Below are 26,742 nucleotides of genomic sequence, written 5' to 3' on the forward strand. Positions count from 1 at the left end.
CAGATCCTAAAGACCCAATTATCTTCACTTAAAGAGAATCTTCCCCAGCCATACATTTATTGGAGTATTCATTGAGTATGGCTGTCTTTGATGGCTTCTACAGAAGCTGGGATTGGAATCAGAATATGTCCAAAAGGTCGCAGAAGAGTTAAACTTTTCCCAAGAATTTGTTTTTCATTTTGTTACACAAATAATACTAGATCAATCCTAATAGAATCCTAGTCATCCCATCTCTTTGAACTGTTTATATTTTTATATTTTTATTCTAGACCACACACTATTTTTTCTTTATACCAGTATAATCATAGTATAAATTTGATTAGTATTTGCTACTTTATTGCAATATTTTTGTGATTTTTCACAGTTTTTGTAATGTTCCTTTTTAACATGTGAGGAATATTAAGTGGAATTAGTATAATCTAGCCTACAATTTTAATATAATTGGATCTTTTAATTTGTCTCAGTATGAGATTTTGATATAATGACCATTGATATCTATGTATTAGGATAACTAATCTGCTTTTCCTTCTTCTGAAAAGCAGGTGTCACCATGAACACAGCCACTCAGGGACGCACTCCTAGAAGAGTGAATAATCTCCTCACTGTGTGTGCCAGATTTTGTTCAGATTGCTGTTTCCATGCCATCTGTCCCTGGATTGTTTTCTTGCCTTCTCTCCAGGAGCAGTGCAGTACCCTTTGGGCTCTATCCCAGCCAAGCCTGCTGACCTTTAAAACTCTAGGCTTTAGGCCACACTGGTTGCAAGAACTTATTAAATTCAGGCCCTCTGGTTTTCTCAGCCAATGGCTTTGGGGAAACATTCTCCTTGTGTGTTTCCCTGTGTGTTCCTCTCTCTCTTGCATTCCTCCATGATCAAGGCTCCCTCCCCTCTACAGCATCTCAGATCCTTTTCACCCCAAACCAGCTCTCTCTTCTTCTTACCTTCTTATTCTCTCCTTTTAGTTGTGGAATTTGTTCTGGCAGTCTTTAGGTTGATTCTGGATTATTTAGGATGATTTGATAGTTATCTAGCTGTGTTTGTGGGATGAGATAGGTCTAGTGTCCTCCTACTATACTGCCATCTTCCTGCCTGCTACCTTTTGTAGTTTTCCATACTTTTCTATTTTGATGAGGGGGAATTATGAAATCATCATAGTATATCATTTGATGGACTATTTTACAACTATTAAATAATATTTTTGAAGAATTTGCATTAATGCAAAAATATTTATGTTAACATGGTTATATGAAAGAAAAAAAAAACTAGTTTTCATCATTGTTTGCAAAGCCAAAACCTAACCCAGTGGTGTAAGGTGGTTAGGGTAGAGCCAGCGGCTCGCATCTGTTGCCTTAGGTTAAATTGCCTATCTCATTTAGATCACCCTTATGCCTTTAATAATGGGGGGAGGGCACCCATAAAGGATTTCATGAGGGCAGAACCCCATCTGCTTCTTCAGCCTCCCACTTGCATCTGTAGTCTGCCTCCCTGTAGGTTCCTTATCTCTCCCTGCCTAATGTTAACACTTTCCCTTTTCATTCATCCCCTGGAATAGGGCTCCTTAACAGCAGTTAGGACAGTGACAATGACCATTCTGGCTTCTTCAAGATGATAAGGGACAGTGTGGGAGTACAGCAGTTAGAGTTGTTCAGCTGAGTGGCCCACGATGTGGTTCTACAGGAAGGCTGGCAGGCATGAGGCAGCACACACATTGGCAGACACAAAGAGAAAAGCACAATGTAAAGATTATACTGACCAACAAGATGGCATCTTAAAGATAATGTCCCCAGTTCCCAAACCAGTCAAACAATCCAGGAGAGACCCTAACTTTGTCCAGTAATGCCCACATGTCATCTATCAGTTATAAAACTCTGTGAGAATTATCAGTTATATTGAAATAACATGTCAGGGAATCTCACATAACCCAGGTGGTGGAGGAGCCATAAGTAATCAATAGTGTATCAATGGTATTCTCCAAGAGTCCGGCCCTAACTTTATTTAAGCATCTAATGCTTGTGTGGTTTTATTTAGGGTTTTGCTGAGTTTAAGCAGACAGTTCGCTTTATTTCGAGGTGTAAAGCTTTTTTTTTTTTTAAGAGCTGGGAGTCCTACCAGAGAAAGAGTCGAGGCAGCTGTTTACCCTTATTAATTGGCACATTTTTAGGTAAGCTGAACCTTTATTTTATAAAGCAGAACTTTTATTACTTCTTGTGCTTTTTCCATTTTTTTTAGGGGAAGGCCTCTACCCAATTAGTAAAAGTATCAACCCATACCAACAGATGTTGGAATTCCTTTGACCTTGGCATGTGAGTGAAACCTAATTATCAGTCTTCCCTGAATAGTCTCCTTGATTGGCTGGGCAAACAAGTTTGTGGCTGAAAGGATTGTTTCTACACAGGCTGATACTACTTGCTGAACTTTCCTTGACAAATTCTTCCCAGTAAACATATTTTGGGCCATTTGATAAGTTTTATCCCTCCCTAAATTAAAGGCCTGATGCAGTGCTCTACTGATCTTTTAGCTCTGTGAGCTAGGTAATAGTAATTGCCCCTGTTCTGTTTGTAACCATTCCAAGGGCTGGAGACAGTGTCCATGAGTCAGACCCCAGTTCCTTGCCTTGGGAGAGTAGGTGGGATTGAGCCTCCTTTAATAACTGATATAGTGGGCAAGCTATTTTCCTGAATCCCAGTATCTACAGCCTACAATATCCAGTAATTCTCCAAAACTCACACAATTGTTTATTGTCCTGGAGTTAGTAGCACTATAGTCTCTAATTCAGTTATAATTGTCCCTTCCTAGCAAGGCTCTCTGGTATTATCAAGAAAGAATGAGAAGAAATTAGTTTTCCCCATATTCAGTCCAGGGGCTGAGAGAAAAATTTAGTTATAAGTTTTCCAGAGATGCCTCTAATCATCAGGCTGCATTTGGGTAGTTGACCTGGAGTGGAAAGGAGGACAGAAGGTGATTCCAGTATCAAGAAGGAGATGAACCGGGTTTTTAGTTACTGAGTTTTCCAGAGTTACCTGAGTTCCGGGCTTCCAATAGACAGTTGGAGCCACCCTGAAGTGCCCCAGGTCCCATCAGTCCATTCTAGGGACATTGGTTATCTGAGCCTTCACAGATAGAGGTCACTGAGGGCATTCAGACTTCCAGTGATGGTCTCCACATAAGGGGCATGGCTTGCAGGGCTTTGACTTCTATTGTCTCTTCTGAGGGCAGTCTTGTTTCTGGTGCACTGCCTGACCACATAAGTGGCATTTGGTGCCAGGACCTCTGGAAGTCTGGTCTGACATAGTGTGCAAGGCCACAACTAAGGCCTTAGATTTTTCTTAAGCCTCCTTTCCTGTTTTTTGTTTTTTTTTGATTTTGATCTCAGTTGTAATATACTCGACTGGCAGCTTGTAAGAGCTCCTCCAGGGTCCCTTCTAGGACAACAGCCAATTTTTACAGCTTTCTCTGAATATCTGGGGCCAATTGAGTGACAAATTTGTCCTTTAAAATTGTCTCAGCCTTAGGGGTGTCAGTGAAGATAGCCATATATTGAGAGAGAAGAGCCTCTCTCAACTTCTCCAGGAAGGCCACTGGGCTCTCATTCTATGTTTGTAAAATAGTGGCTAATTTAGCATAATTTAAGGACTTCAATTTAGATCTCCTTTATTTCTCTAAAGCACAAACTCGGAAGTGGTGACAATACCATTTCTGAATGGGATGGTCATAATCCCAATTAGGATCTTGGGATGGAATTACCTGGGCCCCAGTAGAAAACTAGAAGTGCCCTAAAGGACCTCCAGCCCCATAATAATTAATGAGTTGCCTTTCTTTTTTCTTCAGTGTTTATGGATCAAAAATCATCCCAATTATTCAGAATGCCTCCCAAAGGAGACATTGGCCTTGGTTAGGGAATTGTACATCTATAGGAAAAAGGAATAAGAGGCATCACTTAATTTTCCATACCTGGCCAGGAGAAGCCTCATCTCCTGGCCCTACATTTTGGCTGGCTATGAGACTGGCAGCCAAAAGCTTTGTCAGTTTTGTGAGATGCTGGGAGCAGTCACTATTATCCAGGCTTGACCCTGTCTCCGAGAGCTGACCTTGTCTTCCTTGATTTCTTCTATCCCTCAATTTTCTGCTTGTGGGACTTTGGGGGTATTGACTGTGACCAAGCAGGACTTCCCTGATTGTAGGAAGGTGCACTAATTTTATTTTGGCACAAAAGTAATCCTCTTTTACAAATATATGTTAAAAGGCTGGTGAAAACCAATTTTGTGTGTGTGTGTGAGGATAGAATTGGTCATCAAGCGGGCTAAAAGGGCCAAAGTCAAGGTCTATCCCCTTGCCTTTTTCAGCAGTGCCCACATAAATATGTTGCAGCCATGTGGATGCCCATTTTAGAGTATCTAGGTTGTTATGAACTGGCATACATTGGGCTAAGCTTAGCAGAATGGCTCCTATGTATTCCAGTAAAAGCCCTTTATATATTATAGTCATATATCCCTTACATGGCACAGGCATCCATTCCTTTGTTAAATAGAAACAACACAAATGTGGAACATTTGGAGACTGGCATCAAGGACATTGTCACCATCTTCCCAGCCTTTGGATCAGAGGAGGAGCAATTTCAACCAAGGCTTGAGTAAAACAATTCAAAAGGGCATGCTGTCCTGCTGTCCTGCCCTTTGGTTAAAATATTTTTTTCCATCTTTTTGGGCAGACAAAAGGGGTAAAAACCTTTGTTTACCTCTTCTTTTTTTAAATCAAAAGCACACCAACAATCCAAGTAAACTTTGCCTTTTTAATAGAGAGTAAGGAAGAATTTTAATCTGATACCAGTGTACTTTTTTTTCAATATATGAAATTTATTGTCAAATTGGTTTCCATACAACACCCAGTGCTCATCCCAAAAGGTGCCCTCCTCAATACCCATCACCCACCCTCCCCTCCCTCCCACCCCCCCATAAACCCTCAGTTTGTTCTCAGTTTTTAAGAGTCTCTTATGCTTTGGCTCTCTCCCACTCTATATACCAGTGTACTTTTAAAATCCATTTATTTTAAACTTAGTCCATTCTGACCACATATAAAATTTCTTTCCAAAGATTTCCCTTCACAAACTTTCTACACCTTTTCTTTGCTTTCAGATTTTGAACCTAACCCCCTTTTTACTCCAAACAACTAGTCTCATTTAGGACAAAATTACTTTCTTTTTCTTTCAACAAAAATGTATTCCCATTCCTTGTATCTTTTTTACGTATCTCCTACTTTTCTACGTATAGAGTTACTTTCCTTCTTTTTATCAGTCTAATTACATTTAGCAGAATTTTAACTCTTAGAAACCTTAGTCTCCAGTGAAAACTAAGTAGTAACCAATTGTGAACTTATCTGTTACATCAGAATTTTTTTTTAGATGGCAAACTTATGAATCTATTATGAATAAATCATGTTTTTTAAAACAGATTTAAATATCCTTTTTTTTTTTTCCAGCAACCTGGGTTAGGTTTTGGAATACTTCTACATATTGATCAGGGTTTTCTGAAAATTTGCCCAGCTCCTTTTTATTTGCTTAGAATCTTGCAAGGAAAATGGAACCTTCTTGGGGCCAAACTCACCATGAGGCATTTTAGTCAATAGATACATTGAATGTGCCTTCCTTTTAGGGGGAAGATTTTTCATCCCTCACAGTCCTGGATAAGGAGGGCTTGAGGGTCTACCAGGTGGCTTTTCTTGAGAAGAGGCATCGGGGGGCAAGTCTGCAAGTTCTTGACTTTCTCGGTCCCTTAAAGGGGCCAGGAGGTTGACACCTTACAACTCTTACATAAGGAGCTTTTCTTTTATAATATAGATCTAACTTTAAGACAGTACTGTACTGAACACCTCCTTCAGGAAGCCAAGACTCTCCATCTTCCAGGAGATACTTCAGGCGCCTCTTAGCATTGGTAGGTTCAGTATTAAGCCCTGACCCAAATCAGACTCCCAAGGAAGTCTGATGCCACCTTAAACCATATGAGGTCGCCACGGAACCACTGATCGGGACTCAGCACTGGCTTTGACCCCTTGGTCAGGTCGGAGCCTTTCTGCTGTCCATTTCATTCACACATGGTCACATAGTGACTCCAACCTGCCACCCAATGCCCAGCTCCTTAAGGTTTCATTCCTTACTTCTTCTTTTTCTTTTTTTTTAATTTTTTTTAACGTTTATTTATTTTTGAGACAGAGAGAGACAGAGCATAAATGGGGGAGGGTTAGAGAGAGGGAGACACAGAATCTGAAACAGGCTCCAGGCTCTGAGCTGTCAGCACAGAGCCCGACGCGGGGCTTGAACTCATGGACCGCGAGATCATGACCTGAGCCAAAGTCGGCCGCTTAACTGACTGAGCCACCCAGGTGCCCCTTTCGTTCCTTACTTCTTATAGAAATACTCAGGGCAACTCTGGGAAGTGATCAGGTTCCTCTTCTGCCTCTTAGGGGCAGGTCTACCAAAATGAACCTGGGTTCTTACCAGTTTGTGGGGCGGTGCTCCCTGAGCTGTTCCTGGGCCTTACTAAGTTCCAGTGTGCTTCCAGACCCTTGCCCTATCGCACTGGGAGGGGCTAGTCTCCTATGGATCAAGCAGTGCACTGGTGCCAGGCGAGGTTGCTTCTCCCCGTGCTCGGAGGTTCGCACCCCGGTGACAAAGGAGGTGGGAACGCACCATCTCCAAATCCCAGACGGGAGCCCCCAAGAGATACAGCAGGATTCTCGCATAGAGAGACGGGACCCCGAGGCTTCCTTTGTCCAGGAAGCAACTTTATTCATTGTGCCAGCTTGGGCTCAGTGGGTTCGAAATGAAAAACTGAGCCCCAAGTGCAGTGGAGTATAGCTTTTTATGCAATTCATACTTCTTTGTCTCCCATATATGGTGAAACATAGAGTCTGATCAGACACAGTCCAAGTTACAAACTCGTGACAGACCTGTGCATACACAGTACAGGAGTTGATTGCATCATGCTACTTTCCCTTGTTCTGAGGATGCCTCCACCACATTCCTTAGGGAGGGACACTACCTCTGCCACAATTTCAGTGTAAGAAAGGAAAGATTGGGTAAAGAGCTCTGCTCTTGGGAAGGAAGCTTAGTCACGTGGTGGCAGACCAGTACCTAAGAAGGTATGTCCAGGAAGCAATTCCTTGTGGTCAGCCCAATGAACTTCAGAAACATTGATGTTGGGTACTCAGTTTTAACTTGTTTACTGTTCATTTCTGTTATTTTTCCCCTCTGTCATTATACTTGTAGTCAAAGTCTTTTTTACCTGGGATAGTGGTTTTGTGGTGAACAAATTGTATTCATCGTTTGGGTGAAGCATTTCAAGGAAAGGAGAGCACCCCCTTCAAAAGTAGAAGATGGCTGAGAGTACCTGGGATTTTATACATATTTTCACCATTACCTCCTAATTGTTTAAATTAGATAGGTGGTGGGGCACCTGGGTGGCTCAGTGGGTTGGTGTCCGACTTCGGCTCAGGTCATGGTCTCACGGTTCGTGAGTTCAAGCCCCACGTCGGGCTCTGTGCTGACAGCTCAGAGCCTGGAGCCTGCTTCAGATTCTGTGTCTCCCTCTCTCTCTCTGCCCCTAACCTACTTGCATTCTGTCTCTATCTCTCTCAAAAATAAATAAACATTAAAAAAAATTAGATAGGTGGTGATTTTATGCCAATTAGTGTGGGGGATAGGTATATATCTATTTAGGCAAATTCTTTGGAGATGCTTACAGTATGGAGTGGGATTCAGTTACAAATTAGGTGGTAGACTTACAATAAGAAAACTGAATAGCTTGATGGCTTCTAGGTTTTCACTGTATGGTTGCAAATTTTCTGAATTTCTTGTGAATTTCAAAATGCCATGCATAAGCACCAGTAAATTCTGATTTTCAACTTAATAATTTTTAGATTATTTTGTACAATGAAACACGTTTTCTCTTCACTCATTAATTTAACAAATTAACTTAATATATATAAATTCTTATAACAGTGCCTAGAAATTTGTAAGTTTTTACTCTTGCTATTAATAACTAAGAGCTAACGTAGCTAAGTGAGGTCTTTCTACTATATTATCAATAAGACATGGTAGGATGAACAAAGGTATGGACCAGCAACTGGAATATATTTGGATTAAGGATTTCAACAGTATATGATTATAGAAAATGGTATAAGACACATCCTCAAGATTCCTGACTGGCTATTTGTAATACAGTATAGATGTAATATAATTAAGTCATTAAGGGATTATTCTTGAACTTTTCAAAAGTTTTGAAAGTCATTCTCCTGAATCAATTTAAAGCTATGGCTTATAAAAGTGCATAAATCCATAAGAGAAAGAAATATTTAAATTGCCTTCCTGAGCTTGGAGAACATTCTTTTTCTTTTTTTTTTTTCAAGCATAAGAACATTTTATTTTAAGAAATGTTAGCCTAAAAGAAATTAATTTATTTAAAATTTTAATTATAGTAGATTCCCAAAGTAAAATACCATCAATGATGTTTGTTAGGATGGTATTATTCTTAGTAGTACTATTAATATTAATACTATTTTTTAATTTAATTTTTTATTTTTAAAAATTTACATCCAAATTAGTTAACATATAGTGAAACAATGATTTCAGGAGTAGATTCTTTAATGCCCCTTACCTATTTAGCCAATCCCCCCTCCCACAACTCCTCCAGAGTGTCTGCTTGAATGTCTGACTCCTGATTTCAGCTCAGGTCATGATCTCATGGTTCATGGATTCGAGACCCACACTTGGGCTTCTTCTCTCTCTGTCTCTCTCTCACTCTCTCTCTTTCTCCTTCTCTCTCTGGCCCTCCTCTGCTCTCTCTCTCTCTCTCAAAATAAATAAATATACTTAAAAAAAAAAAGAAAGTGACAAGTCCAGTTGTCACAGGCAGGTATTTTAAGTTTATTAATTTTTTTCTTTTTTTTTAAATTTTATTTTTTAGTTTTTAAAATTTACATCCAAATTATTTAGCATATAGTGAAACAATGATTTCAGGAATAGATTCCTTAATGCCCCTTACCCATTTAGCCCATCCCCCCTCCCGCAATCCCTCCAGCAACCCTCAGTTTGTTCTCCATATTTATGAGTCTCTTCTGTTTTGTCCCCCTCCCTGTTTTTATATTATTTTTGGTTCCCTTCCCTTATGTTCATCTGCTTTGTTTCTTAAAGTCCTCATATGAGTGATGTCATATGATGTTTGTCTTTCTCTGACTGACTAATTTCACTTAGCAAAATACCCTCCAGGTCCATCCACGTAGTTGCACATGGCAAGATTTCATTCTTTTTGATTGCTGAGTAATACTCCATTGTATGTATATATCAGTCTTCTTTATCCATTCATCCATCGATGGACATTTGGGCTCTTTCCATACTTTGGCTATTGTTGATAGTGCTGCTATAAACATGGGGTTGCATGTGTCCCTTCGAAACAGCATACCAGTATCCCGTGGATAAATGCCTAGTAGTGCAATTGCTAGGTCTTAGGGTAATTCTATATTTAGTTTTTTGAGGAACCTCCATACTGTTTTCCAGAGTGGCTGCACCAGCTTGCATTCCCACCAGCAATGCAAAAGAGATCCTCTTTCTCTGCATCCCTGCCAGCATCTGTTGTTGCATGAGTTGTTAATGTTAGCCATTCTGACAGGTATGAGGTGGTATCTCACTGTGGTTTTGATTTGTATTTCCATGATGATGAGTGATGTTGAGCATTTTTTTCATGTGTCAGTTGGCCATCTGGATGTCTTCCTTGGAGAAGTATCTATTCATGTCTTTTGCCCGTTTCTTCACTGGATTATTTGTTTTTTTGGGTGTTGAGTTTGATAAGTTCTTTGTAGGTTTTGGATACTAACTCTTTATCTGATATGTCATTTGCAAATATCTTCCCCCATTCTGTCAGTTGCCTTTTAGTTTTGCTGATTGTTTCCTTTGCTGTGCAAAAGATTTTTATTTTGATAAGGTCCCATAGTTCATTTTTGCTTTTGTTCCCTTTGCCTCCAGAGACGTGTTGAGTAAGAAGTTGCTGTGGGAAAGATCAAAGAGGTTTTTGCCTGCTGTCTCCTTGAGGATTTTGATGGCTTCCTGTCTTAAATTGAGGTCTTTCATCCACTTTGAGTTTTTTTTTGTGTATGGTGTAAGAAAGTGGTCCAGGTTCATTCTTCTGCATGTTGCTGTCCCGTTTTCCCAGCACCACTTGCTGAAGAGACTGTCTTTATTCCATTGGATATTCTTCCCTGCTTTGTCAAAGATTAGTTGGCCATACGTTTGTGGGTCCATTTCTGGGTTCTCTATTCTGTTCCATTGATCTGAGTGTCTGTTCTTGTGCCAGTACCATACTGTCTTGATGATTACAGCTTTGTAGTATAGCTTGAAGTCCGAGATTGTGATGCCTCCTGCTTTGGTTTTCTTTTTCAAGATTGCTTTGGCTATTTGGGGTCTTTTCTGGTTCCATACAGATTTTAGGATTATTTGTTCTAGCTCTGTGAAGAATGCTGGTGTTATTTTGATAGGGATTGCACTGAATATGTAGACTGCTTTGGGTAGTATCGACATTTTAACAATATTTGTTCTTCCTATCCAGGAGCATGGAATCTTTTTCCATTTCTTTGTGTCTTCTTCAATTTCTTTCATAAGCTCTCTATTGTTTTCAGTGTATAGATTTTTCACCACTTTGGCTGGATTTATTCCTAGGTATTTTATGGTTTTTGGCACAATTTTAAATGGGATTGATTCCTTGATTTCTCTTTCTGTTGCTTCATTGTTGGTATATAGGAATGCAACTGATTTCTGTGCATTGATTTTATATCCTGAAACTTTGCTGAATTCATGGATCAGTTCTTTTGGGTTTTACATATAGAGTATCATGTCATCTGCATGTAATCTTTTGGGTTTTACATTAGAGTATCATGTCATCTGCGAAGAGTGAAAGTTTGACCTCCTCCTGGCCTGTTTGGATCCTTTTATTTCCATGTGTTGTCTGATTGCAGAGCCAATAGGGGAAGGCTCTCAGTTTTCCCCACTGAGGATGATATTAGTGTTGGGTCATTCATATATGGCTTTTTTGATCTTGGGGTATGATCTTTCTATCTCTACTTTTCTGAGGGTTTTTATCAAGAAAGAATGCTGTATTTTATCAAATGTTTTTTGTGCATCAATTGAGAGGATCATATGGTTTTTGCCCTTTCTTTTATTGATGTGATGATTCACATTGATTGTTTTGTGGATATTGAACCAGCACTGCATCCCAGGTATAAATCCCACTTGGTTGTGGTGAATATTTAAAAAAATTTTTTTTTAATGTTTATTTATTTTTGAGACAGAGAGAGACAGAGCATGAAGGGGGAGGGTCAGAGAGAGAGGGAGACACAGAATCCGAAGCAGGCTCCAGGCTCTGAGCTGTCAACACAGAGCCCAACGCAGGGCTCGAACTCACGGACCGTGAGATCATGACCTGAGCCGAAGTTGGACGCTTAACCGACTGAGCCACCCAGGTGCCCCGTGAATATTTTTTTTAATGTATTGTTGAATCTGGTTGGCTAGTATCTTCTTTAGGATTTTTGCATCCATGTTCATCAGGGAAATTGGTCTATAGTTCTCCTTTTTAGTGGGGTCTCTGTCTGGTTTTGGAATCAAGGTAATGCTGGCTTCATAGAAAGAGTTTGGAAGTTTTCCTTCCATTTCTATTTTTCGGAACACCTTCAAGAAAGTAGGTGTTAACTCTTCCTTAAATGTTTGGTAGAATTCCCCTGGAAAGCCATCTGGCCCGGACTCTTGTTTTTTGGGAGTTTTTTGATTACTAATTCGATTTCTTTACTGGTTATGGGTCTGCTCAAATTTTCTATTTCTTCCTGTTTTTGTTTTGATAGTGTATATGTTTCTAGGAATTTGTCCATTTCTTCCAGATTGCCCATTTTATTGGAGTATAATTGCTCATAATAGTCTCTTATTATTGTTTTTATTTCTGCTGTGTTGGTTGTGATCTCTCTTCTTTCATTCTTGATTTTATTTATTTGGGTCCTTTTCTTTTTCTTTTTGATCAAAGTGGCTAGTGGTTTGTCAATTTTATTAATTCTTTCAATGAACCAGCTTCTGGTTTCATTGATCTGTTCTACTGTTTTTTTGGTTTCGATAGCATCAATTTCTGCTCTAATCTTTATTTCCGGTCTTCTGCTGGTTTGAGGTTTTATTTGCTGTTCTTTTTCCAGCTCATTAAGGCATAAGGTTAGGTTGTGTATCTGAGATCTTTCTTCCTTCTTTAGGAATGCCTGGATTGCTATATACTTTCCTCTTATGACTGCCTTTGCTGCATCCCAGAGGTTTTGGGTTGTGGTGCTATCATTTTCATTGACTTCCATATACTTTTTAAATTTCTTCTTTAACTTCTTGGTTAGCCCATTCATTCTTTACTAGGATGTTCTTCAGTCTCCAGTATTTGTTACCTTTACAAATTTTTTCTTGTGGTTGATTTCAAGTTTCATAGCATTGTGGTCTGAAAATATGCACGGTACAATCTCAATCTTTTTGTACTTACTTAGGGCTGATTTGTGTCCCAGGATATGGTCTATTCTGTAGAATGTTCCATGTGCACTGGAGAAGAATGTATATTCTGCTGCTTTAGGATGAAATGTTCTGAATATATCTATTAAGTCCATCTGTTAAGTCCAGTGTGTCATTCAAAGCCATTGTTACCTTGTTAGTTTTTTTGATTAGGTGATCTGTCCATTGCTGTGAGTGGGGTGTTGAAATACCCTACTATTATTACTATCAATGAGTTTCTTTATGTTTGTGATTGATTTATATAATTGGGGGTGCCACATTTGGTGCATAAATATTTACAATTGTTAGGTCTTCTTGGTGGATAGACCCCTTGATTGTGATATAATAATGCCCTTCTGCATCTCTCGATACAGTCTTTATTTTAAAGTCTAGATTGTCTGATATAAGTGTGGCTACTCTGGCTTTCTTTTGTTGACCATTAGCGTGATAGATGGTTCTCCATCCCCTTACTTTCAATCTGAAGGTGTCTTTAGGTCTAAAGTCGGTCTGTTGTAAACAGCATATAGATGGATCTTGTTTTCTTATTCATTCTGTTACCCTATGTCTTTATATACTTATTAAAAAATTTTTTTCAAGGCTTATTTATTTTTGAGAGATAGAGCGTGAGCAGGGGAGGGGCAGGGAGGGGGGGAGACACAGAATCCAAAGCAGGCTCCAGGCTCTGAGCTGTCAGCACAGAGCCTGATGCGGGACTTGAATGCACAGACTATGAGATCATGACCTGAGCCAAAGTTGGACGCCCAAGCCACTGAGCCACCCAGACGCCCCTACCCTATGTCTTTTGATTGGAGCATTGAGTCCATTGACATTTAGAGTGAGTACTGAAAGATGAATTTATTGCCATTATGTTGTTTTAGAGTTGGGGTTTCTGGTGGTATTCTCTGGTTCTTTCTAGTTTTTGTTGCTTTGGGTATCTATCTATCTATCTATCTATCTATCTATCTATCTATCTTTTCATCTTTTCTCCCCTCTGAGAGTCCCCCTTAAAATTTCATGCAGGGCCAGTTTAGTGGTCACAAACTCCTTTAATTTTTGTTTGTCTGCGAAACGTTTTATCTCTCCTTCTATTTTGAATGAGAGCCTTGCTGTATAAAGAATTCTTGGCTGCATTTTTTTCTGATTCAGCACATTGAATATATCCTGCCACTCCTTTCTGGCCTGCCAAGTTTCTGTGGATAGGTCTGCTGCAAACCTGATCTGTCTTCCCTTGTAGGTTAAGGAATTTTTTTTCCCTTGCTGCTTTCATGATTCTCTCCTTGCATGAGTATTTTGTGAATTTGACTGTGATATGCCTTGTTGATGGTCAGTTTTTGTTGAATCTAATGGGGGTCCTTTGTGCTTCCTGGATTTTGACGTCTGTATCTTTTCCCAGGTTAGGAAAGTTTTCCACTATGATTTGCTCACATAACCCTTCTACCCCTATTTCTCTCTCTTCCTCTTCTGGGACCCCCTATGATTCTGACGTTGTTCCTGTTTTTTTGTTGTTGTTGTTTTAATTTTTTTTTGCATTTATTTATTTGAGAGAGACAGTGTGAGCAGGGGAGGGGCAGAGAGAGAGGGAGATAGAGAATCAGAAGCAGGCTCCAGTCTCTAAGCTGTCAGCACAGAGCTGGATGAAGGGCTCGAACCCATGAACTGTGAGATCATGACCTGAGCTGAAGTCGGATGCTTAACTGACTGAGCTACCCAGGCGCCCCTGACGTTGTTCCTTTTTAATGAGTCATGGATTTCTCTAATTGTTAAATCGTCCTCTTTTGCCTTAATTTCCCTCTCTTTTCTTTTCTGCTTCATTATTCTCCATAAGTTTGTTCTCTATGTTGCTGATTCTCTGTTCTGCCTCATCTATCCTTGCCGCCACAGCATCCATCCGAGATTGCAGCTCAGTTATAGCATTTTTTATTTCATCCAGACTATCTTTTACTTCTTTTATCTCTGCAGAAAGGGATTCTAATCTATTTTCAACTCCAGCTAGTATTCTTATTATCACGATCTAAATTCTGATTCAGACATCTTGGTTGTATCTGTATTGGGTAAGTCCCTGGCTGTCGTTTCTTCCTGCTCTTCCTTTCGGGGTGAATACCTCATCTCGTAATTTTGAAGGGAGAAAAGGAATTAATGTGCAAAAAAAATTAAAATTTAAATTAAAATTTAAAAAAATTATAATTTTAAAAATTAAAAAAAAACACACAAAATCAAATAAGTGATGTTAGATTCTAGGTGTGTTTTGGTCTGGGTGTTGAAAGGGGCTTGATAGATAAAAAAGGGGAAAGAAAAAAAGAAAACCGTTTGAAAATTTGAAAAAAATGAATACGCTGAAGTAGACTTAAATGAAATGATGGAAGTAAAATAGAATTTGAAAAAATTTACACAAAAGTAAAAAATATAGTAGAAAAATATTTAAAATATTTTTAATAAAAATTGAAAATAAAAATGAATTTTTTGTCTTTCTGTATTCAAGAAAAAGAGAAAAAAGAAAGAAAAAAACAACAAAGAAAAAGAAAATTAAATAGATGGACTGGCGAATAGACTGAAATGTGACTGAAAATACTTCATTTTCCCCCGCAATTCAAACTATGAAGTGCTTTATAGTCCATAAAGTAAGCAGCGGAGAGACTTGTATTCCTTACGAGTGAAGTTGGCCCAGTTAGGTGGGGCTTAATGTAACTGCTCCGTTCTCCACTAGATGGTGCTGCTTAGCTTAGTAGGGTGGATTGTTGTGGTGCTTGTAGGTGTGTATGTGCATGCGTGGGAGCGGTGAAAATGGCATCACCCAGCTACCCAGTCTCTAGTGTTGGAACTCTGTTCTCCCCCATCAGCAATAGCGCACCCATCCTTTGTCTTTGGCTTCCATCCACTCCCCACTTTTACACAGTTTGTGACCAAGCCCCAAGCAGCACCGCCGTCCTGAGTTTTGTCTCAGATGCGGCTGTTTTTCCTGATTCCTTACTTCTGAGGGAATGTGGCTTTGACCCGTTCTGCCCCTCTGCAGGAGGGTCTCACTGAGCAACGGCCAGGTGCTGGCCTTGGAAAAACACAACACGTGTCTGGCACTAGGCTTCACTCTTTTTTTTTTTTTTTTTAATTTTTTTTTTTAACGTTTATTTATTTTTGAGACAGAGAGAGACAGAGCATGAACGGGGGAGGGGCAGAGAGAGAGGGAGACACAGAATCGGAAGCAGGCTCCAGGCTCCAAGCCATCAGCCCAGAGCCCGACGCGGGGCTCGAACTCACAGACCGTGAGATCGTGACCTGGCTGAAGTCGGACGCTTAACCGACTGCGCCACCCAGGCGCCCCACTAGGCTTCACTCTTAACAAAACTGTTCCAGCACCAGAAAACATGGTTGTTCTCCTGGGTCCACTGGGGCCTTGTCTTTGGGGACCCACATAGCCTCTACCAGGTGTCCTCCTAGCAGGGGAACCACCTCTCCCTGTGTGGCCTGAAGAACCCCAGACTCCACTCTGCTCCTGTGGATTCGCCCTTCCCACCAGAGCACCGCCAGGTATGGAGCTGTGGAGTTTCAGACTCTGCACTCCCCCTGTTTATAGAGTCTTAAGGAGGGAATTTAAACCCTCTCCTTTCTCCTTTCTCCTTTCTCCCTTTTTAGTTTAGTGGAAAAAAAAACTGTTTCCATTTTTCCACTTTCTCTCCAGCTGCTTTTGGGGAGAGTGCTTTGCCCGTATGCTCCCCCCCACCATCTCTGTCCTCTCTCCACATGTAAAAGAGACTCCCTGCCCTCTGCAGCTTCTCTGTCCCCCACTTCACCTCTCTGAGTTGTGTACCTGCTGAATTGTGTGGTTCAGGTTGTTCATAGTGTTTTGTAATCCTCAGATTAGTTTTCTAGCTGTGCAGGATGATTTAGTGTTGGTCTGGCTGTATTCATGCACTCACGACACACAAAAAACTTCCAAGCTGTTCTGCCATCTTGGCTCCTCTCTGATAAAAATGTATTTAAAAATTTTTTGTTTTTACATTTCATTTATTTTTGATAGAGACAGAGCACAAGTTGGGGAGGGACAGAGAGGGAGACACAGAATCTGAAGCAGGCTCCAGGCTCGGAGCTGTCAGCACAGAGCCTGACGCAGGGCTTGAACTCACAAACCGCAAGATCATGACCCGAGCCAAAGTCGGACGTTTGACTGAGCCACCCATGCGCCCCCAAAATGTATTTTTTAAAAAAGTTTACTTATTTATTTATTTTGAGAGAGACAGGGAGACTTCAAGCAGGGGAGAGGCAGAGAGAGAGGAAAAATCTCTAGCAGGCTCTGCACTGTCAATGCAGAGCCTGATGTGGGGCTCAAACTCCTGAAGCATGAGAAATGACCTGAGCCAAAATCAAGAGGTGGTCGCTTTACTGACTGTGCCACCCAGGTTCTCCTGATTGATAAAAATTTAAAGTGACTCTTGTAGGAGCATGAAACTTGGGATGGATATGTAAAAGAATTTGAAAAAATAAGTCAAGAAAGATGAAGGAAGCCAAAATAGTGCTTATTATATGCTGGGTGCCTTATATGCACTATTTTATTTATTCTCCCAAGAACACCACAATGAGACTGTTAATTATAGGTGAGCATTCTGAGACATAAAAGTTAATTGCCCAAGGTCAGATTGCTAGTAACTGGCCTTGTAAGCATAAGGGTCATAGATGTGGGATGCTAGCCCTGAGGTCATTGCTGGCCATAGACAGGCTTAATCCAGACAGAAAACATGAGAAATCTGTGTCTATGTGTTCTGCATAAAGAACCTCTTAATTATCCAGGGCACTGACAAGAGGGTTCCAGTGAGGACTGAGTGAAGTAATGTACCCTGAATCTACAGTTTTACCAAAGCAGGGTAGGGCTGGGAAGAGGAAAATCTGGGGAAACTATAGGTAGAGTCCCCATATCTCTTTCTGCAGCACAGACTAGTATGTGGCTACCTGCAACCCTATAAGATAGCCTCTCATTATGAGCAAGGATTCATATGTGCCAATGGCAGCTGGGTCCTGGTTTGCTGGGGTTATCAACTCTGCAGTACAAACTGCATTTGTGGTACAATTGACCTTCTGTAGGAATAATGTCATCAATCATTTCTCCTGTGAACGTCTTGCTATCATGAAACTGGCCTGTGCTGACATCTCAGGCAGTGAGTTCATCAGGCTCATGGTCACAACACTGTATATTGACTGTTAATAATCGTTATCTTTTACACGTTAATCATTGTCAGCATCCTCATATTTGCTTTTCTAAGGGGAGAAACAAAGTATTCTACACCTGCTCAGCCCATCTGACTATGGTAATAATATTCTACAGAACCATTCTCTTCATGTACATGAAGCCCAAGTCTAAAGACACACTTAATTCAGATGATTTCAGTGCTACTGACAAACTGATATCCATGTTCTATGGGGCGATGACTCCAGTGATGAATCCTTTAATCTACAGTCTCAGAAACAAGGATGTGAAGGAGGCAGCTTCAAGGCAGCTTCTTTAGCAAGTTAAAGCAAAAGGTGATTGGACTGTGAACACATTGGACTTTGTTGAAACTTTAGAATTATGTTGGAAGTTTGGTTACTTTTACTTTTTTTTTGCACTTTTGTATATTATTTAGCAATTTTTCATAATGACATATAGCATTTCAATATTATGGCATGCTCACTATAGAGAATTTGCAAGATACAGACAGTAGGGTGAGGGAAATAAAGAGGTCACCTATTACTCTAACACTAGGAGATGGGTTTCAAGCGTTTTGAACAATATCTTTTGTGTTCTGTATATACTGCAATGTTGGAATTGGGTATTATATGTCTTTTTATGTTCACCTTCATACATAGTCCTATTTCATATGCATCACTTCATCAAATGCTTCAAAATAAATAAGTTCTCTGTTGTGAGAAAAGCAAAACAGAAAAATCCTCAAAACTGCACCCACATTCTCCAGTGGAGAGCCTTGTGTTGTAGTTTCACATTAATCTCAAAATCCTCCTAAGTCATTTGGAGATACTATTTTCTTGGAGAATATGTTTCCTGTGGAACTAAGTGTGCGAGCATTTGGGACTATTGAGGGAAACGGGTAAATGCCTTAAGGATGGAGCCTATGCAATCAATCAGAACGTCCTTATTTTATCTTCTTTCTTTGTTTCAGCTTACATGTTAGCTCTAGCATAAAGAAAATTTTGCAAAATTAAAACTGGGTTGGAAAAATCAGTCTATTGGTCTAGACAGTAATGTGGACAAGTGTTGGGTTAGATTGTGTCATATCCATGCCCATTTAGGAGAAGCCAGGCTTTTTGATATCCTGAGATCATGCCAATACTTTTCCAAAACTTAGAAGAGTATCTAAGTTCTTGATTTCTAGTGTGGACCTGCATTGATGTCTTGTCTCTCTTACTAATAGCTTTGCCACCTTAGTGATCTGAGAAGGTAGATTTGGGGGGATGTCACACAGGATGTGATATTATCTTGATTTTGCTTGGCTTCCTCCTCAAATTTTTACTCTATCTGAAGAACATTTCTAATTTACAGGCCAACAGGAATGAGAAAGTGTGTTCAAGAGTAAGCCACATTCTAGGAAATCCATTATGCTGGATAAATTTTATATTGATGGAACAGTAAAGTTAGAAGATGTTAGAGATTAACATATTTTACATAGGCAAATAAGAGTTAAATGCTTGTGGTATTTGGGTATATTAATGTCACTTTTCCAAGTTCAGTTTTTAATTTTAATGGCAGGAATATCAAACAGTCATGAACTCTATTTAAGTCCCTTTAACTTCCATCCTAGATATGCACAGATTAAATCTGATGGCAAAGGTTGAGACTATTGATGTATTAGAATCACACCCTAGTGAAATAGGCTGTAAAAACCTATTAGGGGTGTTTGGGTGGCTCACTTGGTTAAGCATCAGACTCTTGATTTCAGCTCAGGTCTCCTCTCCCACTTCCTGAGCTGGAGCCCTGCAATGAGCTGTGTGCTGACAGCACAGAGTGTGCTTGCAATTCTCTCTCTCCCTCTCTCTCTGCCCCTCCCCAGCTTGGGTGCTCTCTCTCTCTCTCAAAACAAACAAACAAACAAACAAACAAACAAACATAAAAATCTATTAGTTTCCATAAACACACTCAACAGACTTTTATTTCCTGAAGAATTCCTGGTATGTAGAAAACCTCTAGAGTCAAGCATATTGTGTTTGACCCACAGGCCATTTTGGATACTCAGACTCTACTTTTTGTTTTTGTTTTTGTTTGTTTGTTTGTTTGTTTGTTTGAGCTTAAATCAAACTGCTTCCATAAGCTCTCTGGGATGACTGACCTAGGGCCTAGTCTTCTATCAGACTTTAAATTTTTGAATCTACTTAATTAAAGAAAGTAGAAATTTTATTGTATCTTTACTAATGTCTTATTTAATTTTGAGAGAGAGAGAGAGAAAATGAACAAGTGGGGGAGGGGCAGAGAGAGAGAGAGAGAGGGACAGAAAATCCAAAACAGGCTCTGCACTGACAGCAGTCAACCTGGTGTGGGGCTTTAACTCACAAACGGTGAGATCATGACCTGAGCAAATCAGATGCTCAACCAAACTGAGCCACCTAGATGCCCTGAAAGTAGAAATTTTAATATGCATATTTCTCCTCAGAAGAGAAGATGAAGATAGTTTTTTCCCTGTCAGTGTTGCAGAATAAATTCTGAAGAAAAGAAAAACAAGTCATCTGTTTTGATGTATCCATATGTTCAAATTGCTAGGCATACATGTTATCACTATAATACCGATATGCTTTATTTAATACTTCAGCCTCTATAGGGTTTTTCCATTCAGGAAATTTATTTTAAAAGACTTTTCTGTTTTTCCAATTCTCATTTAATTAGGATTTTGTGACTTGGAAAACTTAAATTTCCTGACAATTCTGGGAAGGAATTATTGCATAGAAACACTTCCATACTATTATTTAATAATAATCAATGAAATATTTTTTTCCCGTTCAGAGTGTATTCTATCATTTGTAACTAATCCCTGATTGATGCGTATGGCATATGAGGTCATCTTTGCTTTGGTCTGTTTAGTTTCATCTTCCACCAACCCCCATATGCCTCTCTGTTTATATTCTTGTGATGCTGCGTTATTTTTATTTCCCTGCCTTCATCATGCCATTTCTTGTCTTATACCATGGTGTTATTGTTTCTTCTTCCTGGATGTCCTTCCTCATATTATTTACCTCTAAAAATCCCACTCAAAAAGTTCAGGTATCACCTCTCCTGGCAAGTGTGTCTTGATTCTGAGTTACTTGTCACTTATACTTCCATAGCACATTAAACCATCATTTTATTTTATTTTCTATTTTTGAGAGAAAGAGAGTGGGGGAAAAGCAGAGGGAGAGGGAGATAGAGAATCTCAAGCAGGCTCTACTCCCAACACAGAGTCCTATCTGCAGCTCGATCTTAGGACTGTAGGATCATTCAGGACATGAGCTGAAATCAATAGTCAGACACTTAACCACTGAGCCACTCAGGTGCCCATAAACCATCATTTTAATTGCAGCATTACGACCTTTTATTGAAATCATCTGATTACATGGATATTTTTATTACTATCTATAGGACAGGTAGAGACTGCATCTTAGGCATTTTTATATTCATAGAAACTCTTACTATCGGCTTCATTGAGTAATTGAGTATGTATATAATAAATATCATATAAACAGTGATTTTAGAAAATATAAAACACTTAATAGAAATATGGGTAGAAGACATGAGTATACAACACATATAAAAGACAATACAGCTATTTAAGACACAACAAAAGTTAAATATTATAGTAGTTAAAAATTCCATTAAAAGGCATGATGAGATACTATTTTAAGCCCTTTAGATTACCAAAAAAAAAAATCCCAAACTATTGAAAGCATCATTGATGACAAGAGCAAGAGAAAATCAGCAGTACTGTAATACTGGTGGGAGCATAAACTAGTATTATCTTTTAGATTCATAAAAATCTTCACTGTTTTTGGCCACATCATTTCACTTCTTGAATTCGATTTTAACAAAGTGATTTGAACTAATTTTGTTAAAAATGATTTAAAAAGAAAAAGAAAAAAATATCATTCAAAAGTAAACAGCCTTAACGTTCGTTTTTGGATCTTTAGAGGGGCAAATGATTTTAGCTTGATTTATTATGTTGTTTTATAATGAAGATCAGGCTCCTTTCTGAACTATGGTTGTTTTCAGCTTTGTTTCTTAAACCTTTATATATTATCTGAGGATATCTTTTCTTTCCTTGCCTTTCTTTTCCCTTCTCCTTTCTTCCTTCTAAAAAAACATTTTCCTTTCCTGTACAAAGACTGTGTATTACTTTTTAGAATATCTACAATGTGAATGTGTTCATTCAAAAAGTCAACTTTTATTATAAGATAATTTATAAAGTGAATATAAAATTGTACAGTAAATAATCTATACTTCCAAAAAGGTTGTGTGTGTGTGCGTGTGTGTGTGTGTGTGTGTGTGTGTGTGTCTGTTTGCATGTGTGTAAGACAGGGAGAAAAAGAGATTGAAAAATTGAGAGAGAATTCAGTTGGGGAAATTTTGATGACTGTACATGAGCCTCTTTATGATTTTTGTGTGAAACAGTGTAATGGGCCTCTTGTAATTAGGTCTTCAGGGCTTTATTTCTGAAGTCTCATGTTTTATACATATTTCATTTATGAAGCAATTTAAAGTTGTCCATAGAGGTTTAGAGAGGTCCTTAAGAACATTTAAATTGTGTCCTAAAGCATGGAGCAGATTCTTTAGATATTTGTGGGTCCACAATGGGGCAGTGTTTTAGCCTGGGCTTTATGGGGAAATTGCCCCGTTCCTAAAATGTATGGTTAAGTATCAATTTCCTTCCTATTTCGAACTAGAGGAATCTAATGGTGCTTTGTCTGAACTAGCAGAATTTATCTTTGTATTTACACCTGTAACAGTCATGTGTCTATAAATGTCAAACACTCAGTGAGTTTCTATGGCCAAATGATTACTCACTAGTAGCTGCCTCTTTGGAGGCTCAGCTACTAATGTGGAGTCATGAAGATTGGCTGCAAGTAGAATAGCAGGACAAAATCATCTGTTGCTGCAACCTAGAGAGACAGGCAGTCTCTGGTTTGAAGGTAAGTTACTGCAAAGACAGGAAACAAACTTATCATCGATAAGTAGGAGTTGGACTGATGGTTTAAAAGTGTCAATTTTGAACATGAGATGTTTTTCTCATTGAGAGATTGAGTGTTAGAAAGGGAATTTAAGGGTCTAGTGACTGCGATGTGGTGGGGAGAAAAGAGCTATGAGACCAAAAGAGCAGTTCTGTATGCAAAGACCACTGCACAACCAACTGGAAGGAATTTGCCCAGCAGGATGAGTTACTTTTTATTAACGTTCAGCTTTTTAGTGTGTTACATAGTATTTGGACACTGTTATTTACTTGAGCGAATTGAGGCTTACTATAGGGTGTACAGTAGACTATGTGTTCTTTGGGAAACAAGTCATCGCTGGTCCTCTAGCAACAGCTCAGTTCCATTTGGTTCAGTCACTTAAGAACCAGGTGAACTGTGTTCCAGGGCCCCTTTATACAGAGATAACATACGAAGAGGATCCTATGACCAATTTGGATTTTTTTAAAGAAACTGAACATTATCATTTTGTGAACTGAAAAAGAAAATTTACCAAAGCAATGCATAGCCAGAAAGACACCTGCTTGGGCATTATTCTAGTATGTTTGCATGCAGTATTGGGGACTATTTTGAATATCTGCTTTTCGATCATTAGGTTATAATTGTAAAAGTGAGTAGCTTTTCCTTTTCCTTTTCCTTTTTATGTCAAGAGGCTTGCTAAAAATGTTAAAATAGTCTTAGTCAAAAAAGTTAGTCATGCGTTTTAAGACAAGGAACACACTGGTACCTTACTACAACCCTATCTTTTTATAGAGAGAATTGAATTTGATATAAGGCAGAACTTGAGATGAATTTTGCCATTTTGGCACCTAATTTTCTGGTGTCCAGAAGATTGGGGTGACTGTGATAAAGTGAATTAGGATCTGTATGTAGGATGAAATAATACCATTTGTCAGAACATTGTATGTGATCTGATTAAGCTTTTAAGCTACATGTACTTGATAAAGAAATGATAAAGAGATAAAGAGATGCAGATGACTCTAACAGAAGGAAGAAATGAACGGAGAAGCATGAAGGAAACCACTGACAATGGGAACCACTGTTGTGCTAATTGGTTATATGCACCAGCTCATGTAGTCCTATCAACAAATAATATGATATAGGTGTTTTTATCTGCATCCTGTAGTGAGGGATGGTGATGATCAAAAACCTGCCCAGGCCATCTAGTTAAGAGGCAGAGATAGTGTTTGACCTAAGTTTGCCTCCAAAGTCTGTGTGCTTGACAGTGGTATGGAATGTGTTTGTTAGAATATCATGTAGCATGGGGATAGCTAATGGAACAATGACTTTGACAGATGATTTTTTTACAGGTGTGCATATAATCTTCACTATTCAAAGGACCCCTGTGTACATAATACCCTTGGGGGTCTCAAGTGGTTTGAGACCTAACCCAGAAAAGTATGACAAATTCTATAAGATGGAAATCTTCTAAAAAATTAAATAATTTTAAAAGCTAGGGCACAGAGGATTTTAAAACAGGAAAATCAGATTTGGCTTTGGGTGATCCCACGAAGACTAGTTATGGTCTGAAAATAAGAAGATGGATCCTTATTTCAGAGCAAAGTGCCTCATAACATTAGGTGGGCAAAGGAATTGAGAATGGAACAAGAATAATAGCTAGCATTTATTGAGCTATTATTTTGTTTGGGGAATTTTACTACTCATAAAAGCAATAATGCATTTAATGGAAAGGAAATGACATAGGATATAAGGATAGACCCTTAACCTGGTCAAAGAATAGTTTACAGCTTGATGGTGGGACAGGAGATGGTTATGGGCCTGAAAATCCTAATGATACTATTTAAGTATATTGAGTATTGAAAATTTGACTATATTTAGAGTACCTATTAGTCTCCAAGTCTCATGTAGTGTGTAATACTGAACAAGTTAGAACAATTTTCAAACATACAGCCTTGTGTCCTATGACAATGGATGGTTTGATGTAGTATATGTCATGTAGTGATGTAAGTGAAAGGAGAGAGAGAGGCAGGCAGTGAATCTCAAGAGCTTTAATGTTGCTTTTTAAATAATAAGGAATCTATTCATAAAGTGCCGAAATTTCAAAAAGTAGTAAAAGATATACTGTAAATAGCCAACTTTCCATTCCTGTTAATCAGCTATCCATTTCATTTTCTGGCGATAACTATTCTTGTTTCTTTTTCTAGAGATATTCTATATATGAGCAAAAATGCATGTATGTATGTGTATCATAATACATATATAATATTTTTTCACAAATGTTAGTGTGTGATATATACTGAGCATTACTTTTCTAGTTAATATTTCTTAAAGATATTTCCACATCAATGCACAAAAAGGCCCATATTCTTTTTGACAGCAGAATAGTATTCCATTATTTCTATGTCCCCTTTTCCTGGAAATCTAAACTGTTTCCACATCTGCTAATACAGACAATATGTTAATGAATCAATTTGTATGTAAATCACTTTACACATGTGCTAGCATAACTAGTGATAATTACTTACAAGTAAATCTTGGTAAATGGTTATATGTATGCTTTTATGACTTTGACATATATTTCCAAATTGTCCTCCATAGAAGATGTACCAATTAGAGTGTACATTGAGAATATAGGAGTTCCTGTCTCCTTGCCCTTAGGAGGCAAGCCATTAGAGGTGAAACCATGCCTTGTCCTTATGAGATCAGTGCATAGACATCTAAAGAATGAGTCATGGTGAGAGATGTAGGAAAATTCTCTGTAGCTCCCTGTGATGTTGGTCACTCAGTTTCTTGAAAACTTTTTTTAATATGTGTGTGTGTGTGTGTGTGTGTGTGTGTGTGTAGTGTTTGTATATTCATACTTATATGTATAAATATATATAAACTTTAATGTACCAAATAAAATAACGATGTCAATTAACAGCAGGCACAACTTATATATACATATGTATGTATATTACCAATATATATTTTAATATATACTAATATATTACATGTTATACATATATTTGTTGTATATGATATATAACTATATATTGTATATTATGCATAATTATGTATATTATATCCTTAAGGTATATTCTGAAATGTAGAATTTGGTAGAAAAGTCATGCATTTTTATCTGCGATTTTAAAAAAGAAAGATATTTGATAATTTATGGAAATTTAGATAATCTATTACATTATAATCTGAGGAAAATTCTGCAAATATACTCTAACCAAACCAAAATATAAATTAACATGTGGTCCTGAAGAGAATAGAAGAGAAACAGAAGAGAGAGGAACCAATAGTGAACAATGAGTAAATATAGAGTGGTAAATACATTGATGAAGAATATCCAATACGTATAGTGTAAGGGCTGAGAAAGAACTCTCAGAAAGGCTCATTGTAAGGAAATTATAAATACTTCTACATTATTTCACTGACTGACATTTAGGAATTTGAGGATAGAAATGGGGGAATAAAAGTATTCTTGTAGTTCTGTCTTCATTTAATGTTTGAGGGATAGTTTAGGAGTTAGGCAGCACTCTAGTAGAAAAAAATAATCATTATGAGCAAATGGTTGGGTCCTGTAAGTCAAATTTTGAGAGTAGAGAAAGAGAAGATATCCAGTTATGGAATGGTAAAATTGAGTAGAGTGTTCAAGTTAATGAAAACAAATAAGAGTGACAACTTAACCAGCAAAAATAAGGAAGTGGGAAAAAAAGAGAATGCACTAATGTAAAGTAAATAAGTTATAAAAATAAAGTATATGCAAAGAAGAAAATTAAATAGATTAATAACTATATTTTAAAGTGAATGGACTACGTGGCAATGAGAAAGAATGAAATATGGCCTTTTGTAACAACGTGGATGGAACTGGAGAGTGTGATGCTAAGTGAAATAAGCCATACAGAGAAAGACAGATACCATATGGTTTCACTCTTATGTGGATCCTGAGAAACTTAACAGAAACCCATGGGGGAGGGGAAGGAAAAAAAAAAGAGGTTAGAGTGGGAGAGAGCCAAAGCATAAGAGACTGTTAAAAACTGAGAACAAACTGAGGGT

General features: G+C 38.4%; 1 protein-coding gene and 1 pseudogene across 2 annotated transcripts in view; both read left to right on the forward strand.

The window, feature by feature from the left end:
* The window catches only part of LOC131491562 (olfactory receptor 13C9), a 244,472-nt gene that overhangs the window by 171,041 nt on the left and 46,689 nt on the right, over positions 1-26,742 (forward strand). The window contains exon 6 of one of the 2 annotated variants that reach the window (XM_058694694.1): positions 2,229-2,302. The gene's annotated coding sequence lies outside the window, so the exon portion shown is untranslated. Of the gene's footprint in view, positions 1-2,228; positions 2,303-10,011; positions 10,108-26,742 lie in introns of both variants that reach the window. The other variant, XM_058694695.1, reaches the window with a different exon arrangement.
* LOC131490747 (olfactory receptor 13C9-like) lies at positions 6,472-20,986 on the forward strand (annotated as a pseudogene).

This window comes from Neofelis nebulosa, chromosome 12, assembly GCF_028018385.1.
Source record: "Neofelis nebulosa isolate mNeoNeb1 chromosome 12, mNeoNeb1.pri, whole genome shotgun sequence".
Classification (NCBI taxonomy): Eukaryota; Metazoa; Chordata; class Mammalia; order Carnivora; family Felidae; genus Neofelis; species Neofelis nebulosa.